Consider the following 16,406-nt stretch of genomic DNA (forward strand, 5'->3'; position numbering starts at 1 on the left):
TTTTATCAAGTGGTTTTCATTAAATTTAAATAAAATATAAAAATAAAAAACGATAATAACAATGTTTTTTTTGCATTGGAAATTCCGGAATACATAAATGGAAACGGTAATTTTGACATGTAGAGGTCTACATATTAGGTGGTTCATAATATAGGTGAGCTACCCTATTTAATTTAATTTTTCATGAGTACTAGGTTGGCCATATATTTTCGATTTTCTCCTTTGTGTATGGAGAAAAAGATAAGAAATAGTAGTAAGTGTTAAGTAAAATTTATTAATTATATAATAAACTTAAAAAAATGAATTTTAATTGTATTTTATTACGAATGAAATATTACTTTAAAAATTCTCGTGTTGAGTTTATTAAGAGACGAGCAAATAAAATTATTCACAAGAATGATCATATTTTTAGCTAGTTTCCACATTTCTACTAATATTTCATGTATTCCAAACATTTTCAGTAAGAAAAGAAAAAAGAAAGAATAAAGTAGTATTCTATTATCTATTATTTATATATTTAGGAGTTTCTCTCTCATGGTCTTATTCTTATGTGGCACCATTTCCTTGATCCATGTCTTATGTGGCATTCTAATATTTCTCCAATTTCTATGTGGCTAACTATGAAGGCCTTTGCAATTTCTCTAATACATGATGATATCATTTTACTTAGAATCTTTGGCTAATTTGGAAATTCAATCATTTTTCAATTATTGTTTATAAATCGAATTTAATGCACCTATTAAAAATAATTTTAAAAGGAAATAATTGACTATTTTTGTACCAATTTCGTCAAAAAACAATTATTTTTGTACCAAAGCAATTGTTTTTAAATTTTTTTTTATGAAAGGAAGATTGTCAACTGCATATAATAATTAGGTATAATTGTCAGCTGGATATAATAATTTTATGGTCTTCAAATTCAATTAAAAAAATATTAAATCTTTATGGTCTCCAAATTATTCTCTCACAAAATTTTTTCTAAATGGCCGTGTATCAAAATACTAAGGTCACACACACACACACATATATATATATATTGTATTACGGTAAAAAAAAAATTATATATTTTCATAATTTTATAATTATATAGAGTCACATAATATAATTAATATTTTATTATTATTTAAAAAAAATTGGAATATGTGTGTTATATTCATGTGCATTAATTTATTTAATTTATTTATAATATAATGGAATATGTCTTATTTACTAATTTACTAATTACTAATTTACTAATATATTTTTAAAATTAAAAATGGAATCAATATATTTGACTTTTAATGAATTTAATTTCATATTAAAGACAAAATTACTCATTTGTCCATTTTTTTTACTATATATATAACATTTGTCTGAACTCTAAAACTCACAATTTTTCAATCTTCATTATCTCTTATTCTTCTCTCTCGATAATCACTATTTTTTCTGTATATTGTCACCTTTTTAAATTTCTTTATTTTTTCTTCTTTGTTCGATATTTCTTATATTTTTAATATATTGTTTGTTTTACCTTTTAGATTATTTTCTTTTGGTCATCTTTTTATTTATTAATCCTATTTATTTTTCGTGACAGGGAAATAATTGAGAGGCAAGACGAAATGCATCACATTCTCACAAAATGGATTGAATTGAGAGCTCGGAGTCTGTTTTAACAACTGTAGTTTTGTTTTTTTAGAAAATCTTGCTTATAGCACTTTATCAATATCAATGATGTCTTGGATACAAGTTGGAATATCAATGATGTATTTACTTCAATGTTTTAAGAACCGGACCGGACCGGCCGATTCGACCGGTTCAACCGTGAACCGGGAACATCAGCGGTCCGGATGGAGGCCAAGAACCGGCAGTCAGTAAAACCGGATAAAAACCGCTCTGAACCGGATTGAACCGCCCTGAACCGTTGAAACCGTTGAACCGGGGACGGTTTTGGAAAACCGGCCGGTTCGGAATCCAGTTGGGGAAAAAATAAAAAGAACGGAAAATTCAATTTCTTTTCTTCAGTTTTTCACTTTTTTTTTTTTTTTCCCACTTTTGTGAAACAAAATGAAACTCATTTTTCTCTTCTTTGTGAATCCATTCTTTTTGAAGCAGTATCCTTCCACCTTCCATGATGTGTATTGATGATTTGTTGTTAGTATTCATCCTTGGGGCCAAGAAAGGAAGAAAATTGATGAAAGAAACTTTTTGAATAAAAGAGGAAGAACATTGTTTTACAATCTAGAATATTTTCTTGGTTTTTTTGAAGTCATGTTTTGTGTTGAATGAAAAATCAAACTAGCATTAAATTGAGAAGAAGAGAGAAATATGAAGAACATAATAGAGAAAAATTATAAATAAAAAAAATGGGAAAGAAAGCAAGAAGATGAGGGAGGGTGGCGGCTGTGTGTGTATAGTGTAGTATGAGAGAGAAACTTTTTTAATATTAGGGTTATAAAACACATAACATTATAAGTGGGCTTGGGCTAAACCAAATTTAGTAACGTAATAAAAAAAAAGCTATCATAAAATTTTTAATTCTATACCTTAAAAAAAATTCTATTATATTTTATTATCATAGAAAAATTATATGAACGGTTCAATATAAACGGTTTAATAACGGTTGAACCGATCCGACCGGTTGACCCTTGAACCAGTTGTCACAACGGTTCGACCTCCGGTCCGGTTCTTAAAACATTGATTTACTTGATGAATCTATCAACAAATTAATCAAATGATGTATTTTTCCAATAGTATTAAGTTCATCATTATTGTATATTTTTCTATTGCAATTTTTATTTTATACTTCTTTTTTTAAAAAAAAGGAGATCTTTATTTTTGTGAATCTATTATTTATATGTTTAAGAGTTTTTTCTCAAGGAAACAAATCTACGTGTCACTTTCTTATGAACTTTAATTTTTATTAATCCAATGTGGCATCCTCTCATTCATCATTCTCTTAGGTGGCGTCCTCTCATTTCTTTTACCGGTCAAAATCTCACGTGACAATCTCTCAATTCATTTTGCTGATATGTCATTCTTCTATGTTTTTTCCTTTAGTCATTAGTGCTCAATTATAAATATAGAAATTGTTCAATCAGGTTTTATGAACAAATGTCTATATATTAATATTTTGATACAATTGAAATTTTACATATGGAAACTTTTGATTATTGACCAACTCATTTTTGGAATATATATTGATTAAATTAAATCAATGCTGAAATGTATGGAAATTTCAAAAATTAAGGACCAAAAATCTACTATAGTTTCTATATATACGGGTCAATATGTAAGTGTGAGGGTCATTTAGTGTCTCAACGCCCCTTCTCTATTTTCTCTTCTCACCTTCACTATTTTTTTTTTTTTTGACATAATCACTACTTTTTTTTTCTATCTATTGCTATTGTTGGTTTTTTTTTTTAAATAAAAAATCTATTGCTTTTGTTGGTTATTTCTTATTTATTTGTTCAATATAATTTTTGAAATAAACAAATAAAAATTATATAAATTTGGACATTTTTTAAAATTTGCACATTAACAAATGAGATATGCTTAAAAAAATTATATAAATTTTTTTTGTGTCAAGCAAATGACAAACAATTCTACTGTTCATTACTTTTAAATAAATAATATTAAAATTAAAATTAAAATCGGCCCATTTTGCTTCTCAAATGTGAAATTTTTTCACACGGGGACATGAGATAAAATATTCCTGAAGAAAACAAATGTCTAAAGGAGAGAGATGACAATTAAGAACAAATATATTAACCATTAGATTAGTTTTTGCATAATGACTTTTTTTTATGAAAATAAAAGAATAAATATATGAACATGTGAGTTTGGAACGGGGAGTGGAATATCACTCTCCATTATGTCATTTCTCCTTAAAATATCCAAAATTTGGATCTTTTATCATATTTAAATAAACTATTACATTAAATATAAAATTAATTTTACAAATAATTAAAAAAATCACAATATTAAAATTTTAATAATCCATATTTTTCATGTGTGAAAAAAAATGATCTATATTTTTCATAGAACATTAACCCGGACGATAGCACGGGTAAGTTATACTAGTATATTTGAAATAAGAATCTTTTACATATTAAGAAAACAAATGAGAGATGTATAATAATTTTATCAACTATTGTTGTCGATGTATGACTTAAAAGTTGTGTGCCGGAGAGATTCCGTGGTACTAGACTCGAGTAATGATGACTTAAAAATTATGTAATTATTATTAATTTTATGGTATATTTGGGAAAAAATTAATTAATGTTATATTAAAAATAAAATAAAATTATACTTGTTTTAAAACATTTAATAGTAATACAGTACTAGTTTTGTAAAAAATGAACGTATTATTCCCTTAGTAAATTGGAAAGTGGTATAACTTCCCTCTCCTATTTTGATGTTTTTGAATTTCATGTTATATTTTTTTAATAATTGTCGATATGACACTGAGCTCACATTAGTGATCGGAAAATATTATTTTCCATGTCACTAATATGTTGTCAATTTGTTCCATGAGCTTAGCTCAATTGGCATAACATTGCATTATATATGTAGTGGGTCGGAGTTCGAATTCTGATCATCCAATTTATCCACTTTAAATGTGAAATTTCTAGTCACTAAACTATTTAACAACAAAATATGTTGTCAATTTTATCAGTGTAATGTTTGGTATTGGTTTAACGTAATGTTTGGTTGTTGTAATTTTACCTAACTAGTTCTTCTACCCGTGCGATGCACGGGCGAATTTTGGAGGAGTTATATATTACAATAATTTTCTTAAAAAATGACTATGAAGAAGAATAAAATATTTTTTAAGTAAATAATTATGTTAATATTTAAATATATATTGTATAAGACTTAAAATTGAGTGGAATGGAGTGGTATATGATGGTATTCATTCCATCATTTTCTCTCGTTTTTCTTCCCCTCGAATTTGGGGTGTATGGAATGGAATACAATCACTTTATAAAATTGTCCAAACAATGGAATGAAGTTTATGTTCCATTCTGTCCCGCTCCATTCCATTTTATTCCATTCTATTTCGTTCCATTATGTACCATCAATCCAAACATATAGTAAACTAAAGGAGAAAACTTAGGTAAAATATCATACATCATTTTGGTCCTGTTCTCCACTTAAAATTTGACACATCAACAATTTTTTTACCACGCATCCTATGTTTTCATTTTTAGTGTTAATTTATTAAAAACTGACATGGAAAAAATTGTTGATGTGTCAATTTTAAGTGGAAAACAGACAAAAAGAATGTATGATATTTTATCTAAATTTTCTCCTAAACATGTTTAATATGTTTCTAATCTTTGGTCATTTTATTTTTTGTTAGTTTTTTCCTAAAACTTTAATGCACAATTGAGGTATTTAAGGAAGTTTTATAGACTAATGATTCGTATTTTTTTTTCCATTGGAGCAACCACGACATAACAGAGTGAGTATCAAAAACCGAATAAAGTGCCTTATTTAAGATATTGTATCATCAATTTAATATTTGACTTTTTTTTAAGTACATGTTGCCTTATTTAATATGATGGATCAATTTAAATAATTTTTTATAAAAAAATAGAAGTATGAGTTGCTTATTTTTGTACCATTGTGAGTTGCATAAGCATTGTAGAGACCATTTGTTAGTAATGTATGAAACTCAAAGTGGTATCACTATTGAAGATGTTCTAAAAGCAAACTCAAAACATAGCCGGAAAATTTCATCACCATTCTCTCTTAGGCTCTGTTTGGCAAAATTAACGGATGACTGATAAGATAGCTAATAGCTTATAGCTTATGGTTGATGACTCTTTTTAAAAAGACTGTTACCAAACATGTTTTTAACGACATAAGCAATAAGCTTACTTTTTTGTCTTGTGAAATAGACTCTTAGCCTTCCGTGTTCCCTCAACTGTCTCGCATTCTATTGTTAAACTTATGCAATAAGTGGGAAAAAAATAAGAAAAGGAGTACTCCGAACATTGAAGAACTCAATAAATTGATTAAAACATGCCTAGAAATATGATAGCTTTATTAGGAGAAAAAAGTAAGTGCAGATTCTTAACTTAAAAAAATAAATATAGATGTCGATACATGAATGTTGTTGTGGATTTAGATGGATATGCATGCACATAAATTAGCATAATTATAATAAAAACACAAACAGTTGTGGGAGACTCGTATGAGCTTATCAAGATAGAAGCAGTTGATCAATATCTACTGGTTCACCTCTCTTGTTGTTGCTATTGAAAAAAGCACTAGTACAAAAATACCTTTGTAGCAGAGGTTCTTAAGTCAGCTTGCCTGCCACCTGACCTAAAAAACGATGCGGTGGCAATTCCGTAATTAATTTTAACGTTATTAGGTCGGTTCCGTTTTGAACCGACTTAACATAGATTAAAAAATATATATTAAATTTGAATAAAATCCCTTAAGTCGCGTGTGTTGGCTAACTGACCTAAGAAACATTTTTATTAAGTCAGGTGTCTCTTACCTGACCTAAAAGGTACTATTTATTTTTTATAAGTTAAGTTTTTATGTGTACTAGGAGAGAATCGAACCCGGTACCGTTAATATATATAAAAAAAAATCCTAATAATACTTTCTGCAAAAAAAATAAAATAAATACTTAATAGAAAAATTTGTCAAAAACCCTAATAATACTTTCTGCAAAAAAAATAAAATAAATACTTAATAGAAAAATTTGTCAAACGATCTGCTTCTTGACAACGAGAGAACAATCCTCTTCTTTTTCTGCAAATAATAATCCCTCTACAATCAAACTCATTCTTTCTCTTCGAACTTCGTTAATGTTCCTCATCACACCTCCAATTCCAATTTCGATTCTTACGACTCAGACTTCAGAGACGATTTTGGCACGGTACCTTCTTCACTAATTTTATTTTTTGATTATTTAGGCTTTTATTTTATCGTTCAATTAAGATAATGAGACTTTCAATTTTGCTTTGAAGCAACAATCGTGTTTTCTTCTTCGCTCCTCAGAATCGTGACTCAAACCCGAACATAATCATCATGTCTTCGTTCCTCAGAATCGTGACTTCTAACCACCAAACAGTTTCAGCTTCCAATCAGTAGTAAGGTTTTCCAATCATGACTTTCTTCTTATTTTCTCTTGATTCTTCACCTCTAGGGTTTGCCGTTTCACTATAAATTGTACAAATTACACTAATTGATGCTTCATTACTTTCTATGTGCTGGTTGTTTTCGTAGGAAAATAATACTTGATAAAAGCAACGTTGATGTAGCAGTTGATAAACTTTTATTTTGATGATTTTGTGTTTGAATTTGGAAAAGTTAGAAATTTGGGTTTGGTTGTTTTGTTGTTTGGGTCATGATTAATTGGTGGCATTAGTAGTCAACCTTTATGAAAGGGAATTTGTTAGTTTGAATATAATAGAAATTAATTAAACTATACTTGTTATTTGATACTTTGATCTAATTCTCTTAAGGTTTTGAAATTTGGTGTGTGGAATAATAATTCAAATAATCTTGCTTTGACTAACATTGGTGGAACTACTTGTTTGAACACCAAGGTTACACATCAAATTGAATGGTTTGCTTTTTTAGTATAGAAATTTCAAGCACGCATCAACTTGAATGGGCTTACTAAGGGTGCTAGTATAGTTGAATTGGTACATGTTATAAGATTCATTGAGAAAAACTCTATTTGGGCCAAGTCTCCACTCTTATGATATTGAAAAGAGTCATTTTGATATAAAAGGACTAAATTTCTTCGATGCTAATTTTAAATATTGAAAAGAGTCTCTACTCTTATGGTGTTGGTGGTATTTTGCGCAGGTAATGGGAAAGTGCGCCATGTAAATCAAGCTAACCACCATATGTACCTTTTTCTAGGGTAGGGCATTATATATACTTTTTTTTTTTTTGAGGTTGGCATTATATATACTTACAATTTTATTTTAACCTTTACATTTCAGAATTGGTTCAGGAACAATTATGGTAGGTGTCCATCTTATTACATGGAATGTTGCAGACAGTTGCTAAGCGGTATGATGTTAATTTGGATAAGTTTTTAATTTTATTTATCATTGCTATTTGAATTAAGATTCATGTATGTTTCCTTTTGGATTGAATGTGTCACTAGAATTTTTGTCTATATTAGTTATTGTTTTTTACAAATTCAATATTTAGTTGCGTGTTTCTCATGCTAAGATAGTTTCTCAGATGTTTAAGAGTTTGTTGGGTTTACTATCTGTTAAATTTCTTTTTGAGATTTCTCCTGTTTATTGCCTTGATGTCATCTTTAATAATTCTTTTAAGGATGCATCTGAAGTTGCAGAGGACATTAAGGTTTTAACTTAGAAATGGAGTGCTCATAATTGTGGTATTATATTGCTATTGCAAGTTTGTACGTAGTTTAATAATGATTAAAAGTTTTGTAACATTGTTGATAATGGCATGTGTTAAGTTAAGAGACAAGGTTTGGTGACATTTCTTATCTCTTTCTCCTTGTCTTAGTGTTGTTTAATACTTATGAATGTTACTTTTGTTTCTGAGTGTGAGTATATATATATATATATATATATATATATATATATATATATATATATATATATATATATATATATATATATATGCACTGCTATGTAGTGTAATTTGTATTGGAATTTTTGGTTTGTTCTTGTGATGCACTGCTATGTAATCTCATTAACTTAGCAACAATGTCTTTGGTTTTGTTTCTGAGTATATATATGCACTACTATGTAATCTCATTAACTTAATGTCTTTGATTATTTTACATTTTGTTCACGAAGCACTTATTCAGCGGCTATAATTACCAAATCAAGTTTGAATATTTTTTATCTTACTTATTTTTTATGTGTATTGCTTTGAACTATTAATTAGCATATATTGAATAATGTTGGGAAAGTTTAGAACAGTTTTTAATATTTTTAAAACGTAATTTTTTTTTTAAATTTGCCAAACTTTTTAAGTCGGTTGCACTATAACCGATCTAATAGGTGCTGTCTTAGGTCGGGTCAAAATCCGTATTAACAACTACATACTTCTTATGTCGGCTTTTCTTGTGTCGGACGCGGAACCGATGTAAAAGGTCAATTTTAACCGTCTTAAAAGTTCTTTCTTAGGTCGGTTCAAAATCCGTGTTAACAACTCCAGACTTCTTATGTCGGCTTTTCTTAGGTCAGACACGAAACCGACTTAAAAGGTCAATTTTAACTGACTTAAAAAACGTTTTTTCCACTAGTGAAGGTATAAATAACTATACTTATTGGTTAAAGAAAATGTCATATGACAAAAGGAAAATTTTGTTGTGAAACAAAAACAGGTGTGCTACTGCAACGCAATTCCAACCCCAAGAGACTTATAGTGAAAGAAACTAATACTTATTTTTTTTTTACTTAAAAAGAAACTAATACTATGCATTGGAACAATCCAATTAAGAGGCTTGTGAATGAAATTAAATTGCATTGGAACCTAAGAGAAGCTTGGATTCAATCTGAACATTATAAATATATATATACATATATATATATATATATATATATATATATATATATATATATATATATATATATATATATAAAGAGGAGTGCTAGCAACACACTCCAATAATAAACACACTCTAACACACTCTCTTTTATTGGTTAAAATTTATATGGGTCCCATAAAAGTTATATGGGTCCACATTTTTTTATGGGATCATTGATGGCCTATTTTGTCATGCAAGATTTTTATAAATCATCAAAATATGAAATCATTGATGGCCTATTTTGTCATGCAAGATTTTCCGCTAGCTACTCCAAATCTTTCTAGCATAAATAACTCACTTGCTCATGCAAATAGGCCAATGTAAGCAAATCTCAGCACCATGTCCATCCAAATTAAACATAAGCACTTCCCGTGTCAACAATGATGGAAATTCCATTTTAAATTTTGGTCTGCAAATAGATTAATTACTTCAGAAAGTGACACATAAATCGGGTTTGATAATTAGAAATCATCACAATTAGAATATATCATACCTATTAAACCTCAACTCCTCAAGTCCAAAACAATATCTATATATATGTTGTTCCATACATATATAGACCCAACCAGCTGCAACAAAAAGAATAAAGAATATCAAACAAAACAGTTAGGAAATAAAAGGAAGAATAAGGAATATCAACACTTGTAAAGAATAAGATGACATAATAATTTACACATGAAGATGATGTTGAGCAAAATTGAGGAAGCTTTCAAAGCGAGGGATTGCAAATGGGAAAGTGAAGAGATGCAAAGAAAAGGCAATACTTAAGTGAAAAAGAAAAAATGAAACTTATCTTTGCTGAGACGTTGCGGCAGCAAATGCAGAGTTTGGAGAAATTTTCTGATTAGGAGAAGGTGAGATGAGTGAAGGATTGCTGGAATTTGAAAAAAGGAATGTGAAGGTTCTTTATTTTTTTTTTTGTTTTATTTGTTAGAAGAAAAAACTGGAAACTGAAGAGTTAGATGGTTTAAGCGGATAATAGACAATTATTAGGCTCTTAAATCTGTATCTAAATTAATACTACATACTATAATAATAATATGGGTCATGCTAACCAGTGCCCAGGCACTGGTTAAGGAAACCAAAAAAGGAAATTTTAAAATTAAAAATAACAATGTTTACACTTTCGAGGCGTTGACCGCACAAAATTCAATGTGATATTACTATATTTGGTTCCTTAAACAGTGCCCCGGGGCACTGTTTAGCATTTTCCTAATAATATAAAAAGAAAAGGAATATCAAAGGGTTAGAAAGTTTAAGCAGCAGCTGTAGTTAGGCGGGATAATTATCAAGTTTAGGCGCTTAAACTTGTTGGCACAGTATCTTGTTTTAATATATTAAGGATGTAATGTTTGGTTTTTGATTAACTGATATTTGGTTTATGTCTAACACAATATTTTGTGTGTGGTTGTAATGTTGGATATTTAATTGAATCAAGACAAAATTTAAAAGTTTTTTTTTTTAATTCAAAAATTTAAAAGTTTGTTATTAGTGCGAATTAAAACATATTTGTTACGGTGGAAACTTAAGATGACAACAACTATCTATAATGCAGCCATATAGATAAGTGTGATGCCTAGGTGCTGGGACAATATAGAATTGAAATTGTTCAAATGACATTAAAACATCACAATTAAAAGGACAAAACTTATATATTGTATCTTGTGTGTTAGTGGTACTGTTTCCAAATATAATATGACGATACGTATCATTTTTATTAAAAAACAAGTAATATTTCTTTTATTCGACCATCCTCTATCCATCTCAATTGTGATTGCGGCAAAACAGCTTATGGACACCAACTAATTTTCTCCATACGACATCTTTCCACCCGGTTCTCCTTCCACCTTGAACACAGTTAAATGAAACTTTGGAACAGGTGGTTCGTGACTTTAAATGATTTATTTACATTATGGGGATAGAGGTTGCGAATATAGAACCCATCGTCAATGGCTTTAAGGGAATGAATGAAATTGACATTTGTATTAAGAAGAATTCATATACAAATATTATAAGCGTGATCACTGGCACCAAATTCATCACAGTAAACCACATAAAACGACAATGGTGAAAAAATAGTAGGTTCAGTCGATATCGAAAGAGATGAAAAACATATATGAAATTTAGTCAACAAGTCACATGTTATTTTTTTACATGGAACATCACCAATTAGCAAATAAAGTATTGTATCTAAGTTTTGCCCTAAAATGCAATCTATCTATCTATTATCTATTATCTATTATTCTATTATATACATAAAAGATCATGAATTAGGAAACCCTAATGCAAAACCCTAATAATCACCTAACCAATCAATGCTTCACACCATTCTCTATTATCCTATCATGAAGTGCCATTGTGTCCTTCTCTGCGACCAGTCATTTGGTTCCACGTGCCTATCTCTAACTATTGGACCATGGTATGCTTGCAACTTCATGTCTGAGTATGTATCATAGCAAGAATCCATTCATTCTATTATGTAGTGTTATGTGAGTATATATCATAACATGTATAAGTATGTATCTCATTGTAATGTGGTTTATGTAGTGTTATGTGAATATTCTATGTATGCATCCATCGATCGCCATCCAACCAATTCACATTCATTCATATATGTTTCTTGGAAGTTGATACTCTTTACTTCTTTGTATTTCCAAAGTCAACTATCACCTTGTGTCATCATTACTCTTCCAACATGCTTATTGGCTGCCCAATCCTCTACCTTGCTTCCCAAACTTAACTATTATGTTATGTAATCATTCTTCTCTCAATCCTCTCATTGGTCGCTGCTTCTCATTCTTCTGCATCCATCGTTTAAGAACAATTGTATCTATTTCATTTCATTGAAGTAGTTGTTTCACATTACATTCATTATTTTCCTCAGAAACATGCCTGCAACTAATTGCTCATTCATCAACTGTGCATCGTGTATGGGTGTTCAAGCTGCACACGACATTGATCAGTTTCATGGTTCTTGTGTGAGTGATGTGGTTACCAGTATCAATACTTATCAGATGGAGTATGATCCTTATAGTGTAAGAATCTATTCTGTTTCCCTTTTTTATGTTTTCCCTTTACTAGATGATTTTCATAACCAGATGTGTATGTACATCTATTGATTTCTGTTTATCCACTAAGCAAATAGTCATCCATCTGATTTTCCTATCAAAATAGGCATCCTTATCCATTATTTTGTTAAATAAGAGTTCATTGATTTTTTAGACATTGCATGCTGTCATCTTAATTCATCTGTTAATATAAAAAGATTGAATGGATCTGAAGATGTGCTTTAAATTTTAACTGGTTCGTGTATTTTATCCATGTTCCTTGGTTTCCGATTCTCGTGACTTCTCCTGTTTGGTACTTTGTATTGTTGGCTGGATTTAGATGATTAGCTGATCGTTTTTTTTTTGTGTAAATGGATTTCTATTGGTAGATTTTCATGTCATTGCATTTATCCTGTTCTGTGTTTTGTATTGTTGGCTGGATTTAGATGATTAATTGATTTTTTTTTGTGTATATGGATTCCTATTGGTTGATTTTCATGTTATTGCATTAAGTTCATTGACGATAACTTGCATGACAAGTAATGGTATGTTTCGTGTTGGCTGCAGGTATCAGGTAGACTGCCTCAGTGTTTTGTTCGGGAGTTCGGTGACTTGATCGATGGACATGTTTTTCTGCAAGACCCAGGTCATAATGAGATTGAGGTCCGAGTTTTGAAAAAATGTAGTGAAATGTATTTTGAACAAGGATGGAGTTTTATTAGGGATTTTTATAATTTATGGTTTGGGAGTTGGCTTAGTTTTAGATATGTTAGTCCCACACTTCTCGCCATAAACCTTGTAACAAGATGGGGTAAGGAGGTTATGTATCCTGTCCATGTTCCTCCTTACAAGCATTTGTTGGCTAATAGAGGTGTTGATCCTAAGATTGGGTCATCAGCTGCCCCGCGAATTTCATCTAATCCTTTTGTGCTGCCGGTGTCCTTTCGCCGTTCTTATTTTAAAAGATTAACATCATATGATGTTGAGTCTGGTATTCTGGTGTGTATATCGTAATTGTTTTTCCCATTGACATGGTCAATCAATTTTGGGTTTAACATACAAGATAATTTTTTCAATTGCAGGTTTTGCCATGGTATGATTTTGGTGAATTCGCATTTGCATTTACTTTCAACAAATTGGTGTTGCTTTCAATCAATTCTCTGATGCTCTATAACCAAATCACCTCAGATTCTTAATTGCATATCACCTTAGTTCCTTTTTGTTTAATTTGATTTAGGTATTACTGCTGCATCCATGTATAGGCAGAATGCTGGTGCAGGTATTGCAAAGAAGAGAGCCCGAAAAGCCGTCGCAAAGGGTGGATCGTCTAATATTAATCAAATCAACCACATTCCTGATTTCATGCATTCCTATGTTGAGTCTATTACTGATGTCAAAAGTGACGGGAACTGCGGTTATCGTGTGATTGCCTTAGGCCATACCAATAATGAAGATGATTACGATTTTATTAAAAAGAGCATGCTTGATGAGCTGCAACTCCATAAGCAAGACTATTTGAAAATATATGGGGGTGGAGAGCGTTTGGCTTATATTACAGATGCACTCTTGCCGGCAAAGAGGAAGTCTAGGAGGCACGGTGTCGCATTAATCGATAAATGGTTGACATTCCCGGATATGGGACACATTGTGGCTTCTATTCTAGGGAAAATCGTTGTCAAGTTGACAAAACAGGGAGCATCGGAGACGTTTTTTCCATTACGCGGTGTCCCATCATCCAACCCTTTTTCGCTAATTATTTGTCTTGGAGCTATCCCCGGTCATTATGTCTATGTCAATTTGAAGGATGATTGTCCGATACCTCCAACATCCATTCAGTGGAAACAACATTGTTCAACTGAAGCTATTGTTTGGGAATCGTATTTCGTTGATCGACAAGCCAATTTTACTAAACTAATGAAGGATCATATGGTTCACCACAAAAAGGATGTTCGCGCTGGTTCCAATTCATGTGATCCAATTGAGCTTTAATTTGTTCATGTTGTTTTCGATATCAATTGAGCTTTTTCAATTCATGTGCTTACTTTATTTTGTTTTAATTACGGTATGAGACTATTTTAGTTGTGGTGTAAACGATGTCCCACTTGATTAATTCCCGCATGTTTATGATTAACTTCGTCGGCTCATAACATCCATGATTGATATATAATGATATCCCCCTAACGAATTTGCATATGCTCATGACTAGCTAACTCGGCTAATAGCAACCATGATTGGTATACAAATCACGTTCCGGCGAACCCGTGCAACGCACGGGCAGCCGTCTAGTTTGTTTAAAAGAGTCAAGATATAAGCAATAACAAATTAAACAACACTTTAAAAGTGTCAATTATATTAATGGAGTCGGGACTGAATCTCAATATTTTCTTCCCATCATCATTAAAAATAGTGGCAACTAGTTCAAGTTTACCGAGAGAAATGTTAGCAACTTACAAAATATGAACTCCATCAAATAAATCTCATACACCTTATATCATATTTTTGTTGCTACTTCATTATAAATGAACATGCACATCACGACATTTACTTAAACTCGTTAAAACTATAGAAGGTTGTACATGCAATGAGTTCAACAAATAAATAAGTAAAACTAGTAGAAGACAAAGCAGTCTCCAACTAGCAGCAACTTTCTTCTGGTTTAGAAGTAGCCGACTTCTTTTATATAAAAAAATAAAAAATTTAAATATTAAAAAAAAAATGAAGCAAAAAAATAAAACACATTTTTGGGAGTCATGCACCACGCGCGTACCAAGTAAAAAACGGTGTCAGTGTATACCAAACGCGTACTAGTACTCAATGCTGGAACTCTCACTCAAATGTAATATACCCATGATTCATAGGTATATAATGTCGTGAACATATGCCAAAATTCAAAATACAACCAAATATTAAATACAGAGACATACCAAATGACAACATAAGATTTAAATTAAGAGTAAAATATAGTAATTTTGTACATTTGTAACACTAAGAATATATAAACGATGTTTCCTCTTATATAAAAAAAAGTAAGGTATTTATATTATTGAGAATGTAATTATCTCATTTTGTAGCTTTATTTCACCGATTAAGATGCATAAGTTTGTATGAATTAATATTTTCTCAGTTTCTCTTTTAATTATTTTCAATCGTATTACTTGATTTTTTTTTTTTTGCTTTTTTCTTCTATGCTTAATCGTTCTTAAACATTAGTCAATAATTGTGAATTTCTAATCCATCTTCAACTTCACACTCTCACTTTTCTCTTATACACCATAGTACACGGTTCTGTTTTTGCGGCCATAATTAAAAAACTAACTTCACACTCTCTCTCTTCTCTTCTACACCATCACATACCCCTTCAAACTCTTTCTTCACTTCTTTGCCGAGATCAGACACGATCTCGACCTCGTAGCATTCGAACTTCTTAGAGTTAAAGAAGCCACCTGTTACATCAAATTCTAGCTGTGCACCCAATGGATGACGACGATCCATGAATTCTCTGTGATGGTGATCCATGAATTCTCTGTAACAAATATAAAAAATAATCCAACTACCTCTGTTTACAAAGAATGAATGAAATGAAACTATAACATACTAGCCGATTATCAACTTTCCTAAATTGGAACTATATATCAATTTATCGGTGAAATAATGCTACAATTCATAATTGAACTAATTTGTGAAAGAATGCTACAAAACCGGATATAATTACGATTCATTAACATAAAATTCAAAATCATTCAAGCAAGCATCAATACATTTTAATCGGTGAAATAAATCTTCAAAACGATATAATTACATTCAGAAGCAACTAACAAGTTGAAGATGGA

The 16,406-nt window shown here is 30.4% G+C and overlaps 1 long non-coding RNA gene across 2 annotated transcripts; it reads left to right on the plus strand.

Annotated features, from left to right (window-relative positions):
- The first annotated feature begins 6,711 nt into the window (after positions 1 to 6,711).
- LOC123918785 lies at positions 6,712 to 8,001 on the plus strand. Of its 2 annotated transcripts, XR_006812912.1 has the most exons (4): positions 6,712 to 6,877; positions 6,969 to 7,088; positions 7,816 to 7,873; positions 7,956 to 8,001. It is a non-coding gene; the product is annotated as an uncharacterized LOC123918785 (long non-coding RNA). The 2 variants fall into 2 exon arrangements; XR_006812913.1 differs by lacking the exon at positions 7,816 to 7,873 and having other exon boundaries at positions 7,956 to 7,990.
- Positions 8,002 to 16,406: the final 8,405 nt, after the last annotated feature.

Source organism: Trifolium pratense, linkage group LG3 (assembly GCF_020283565.1).
Source record: "Trifolium pratense cultivar HEN17-A07 linkage group LG3, ARS_RC_1.1, whole genome shotgun sequence".
NCBI lineage: Eukaryota > Viridiplantae > Streptophyta > Magnoliopsida > Fabales > Fabaceae > Trifolium > Trifolium pratense.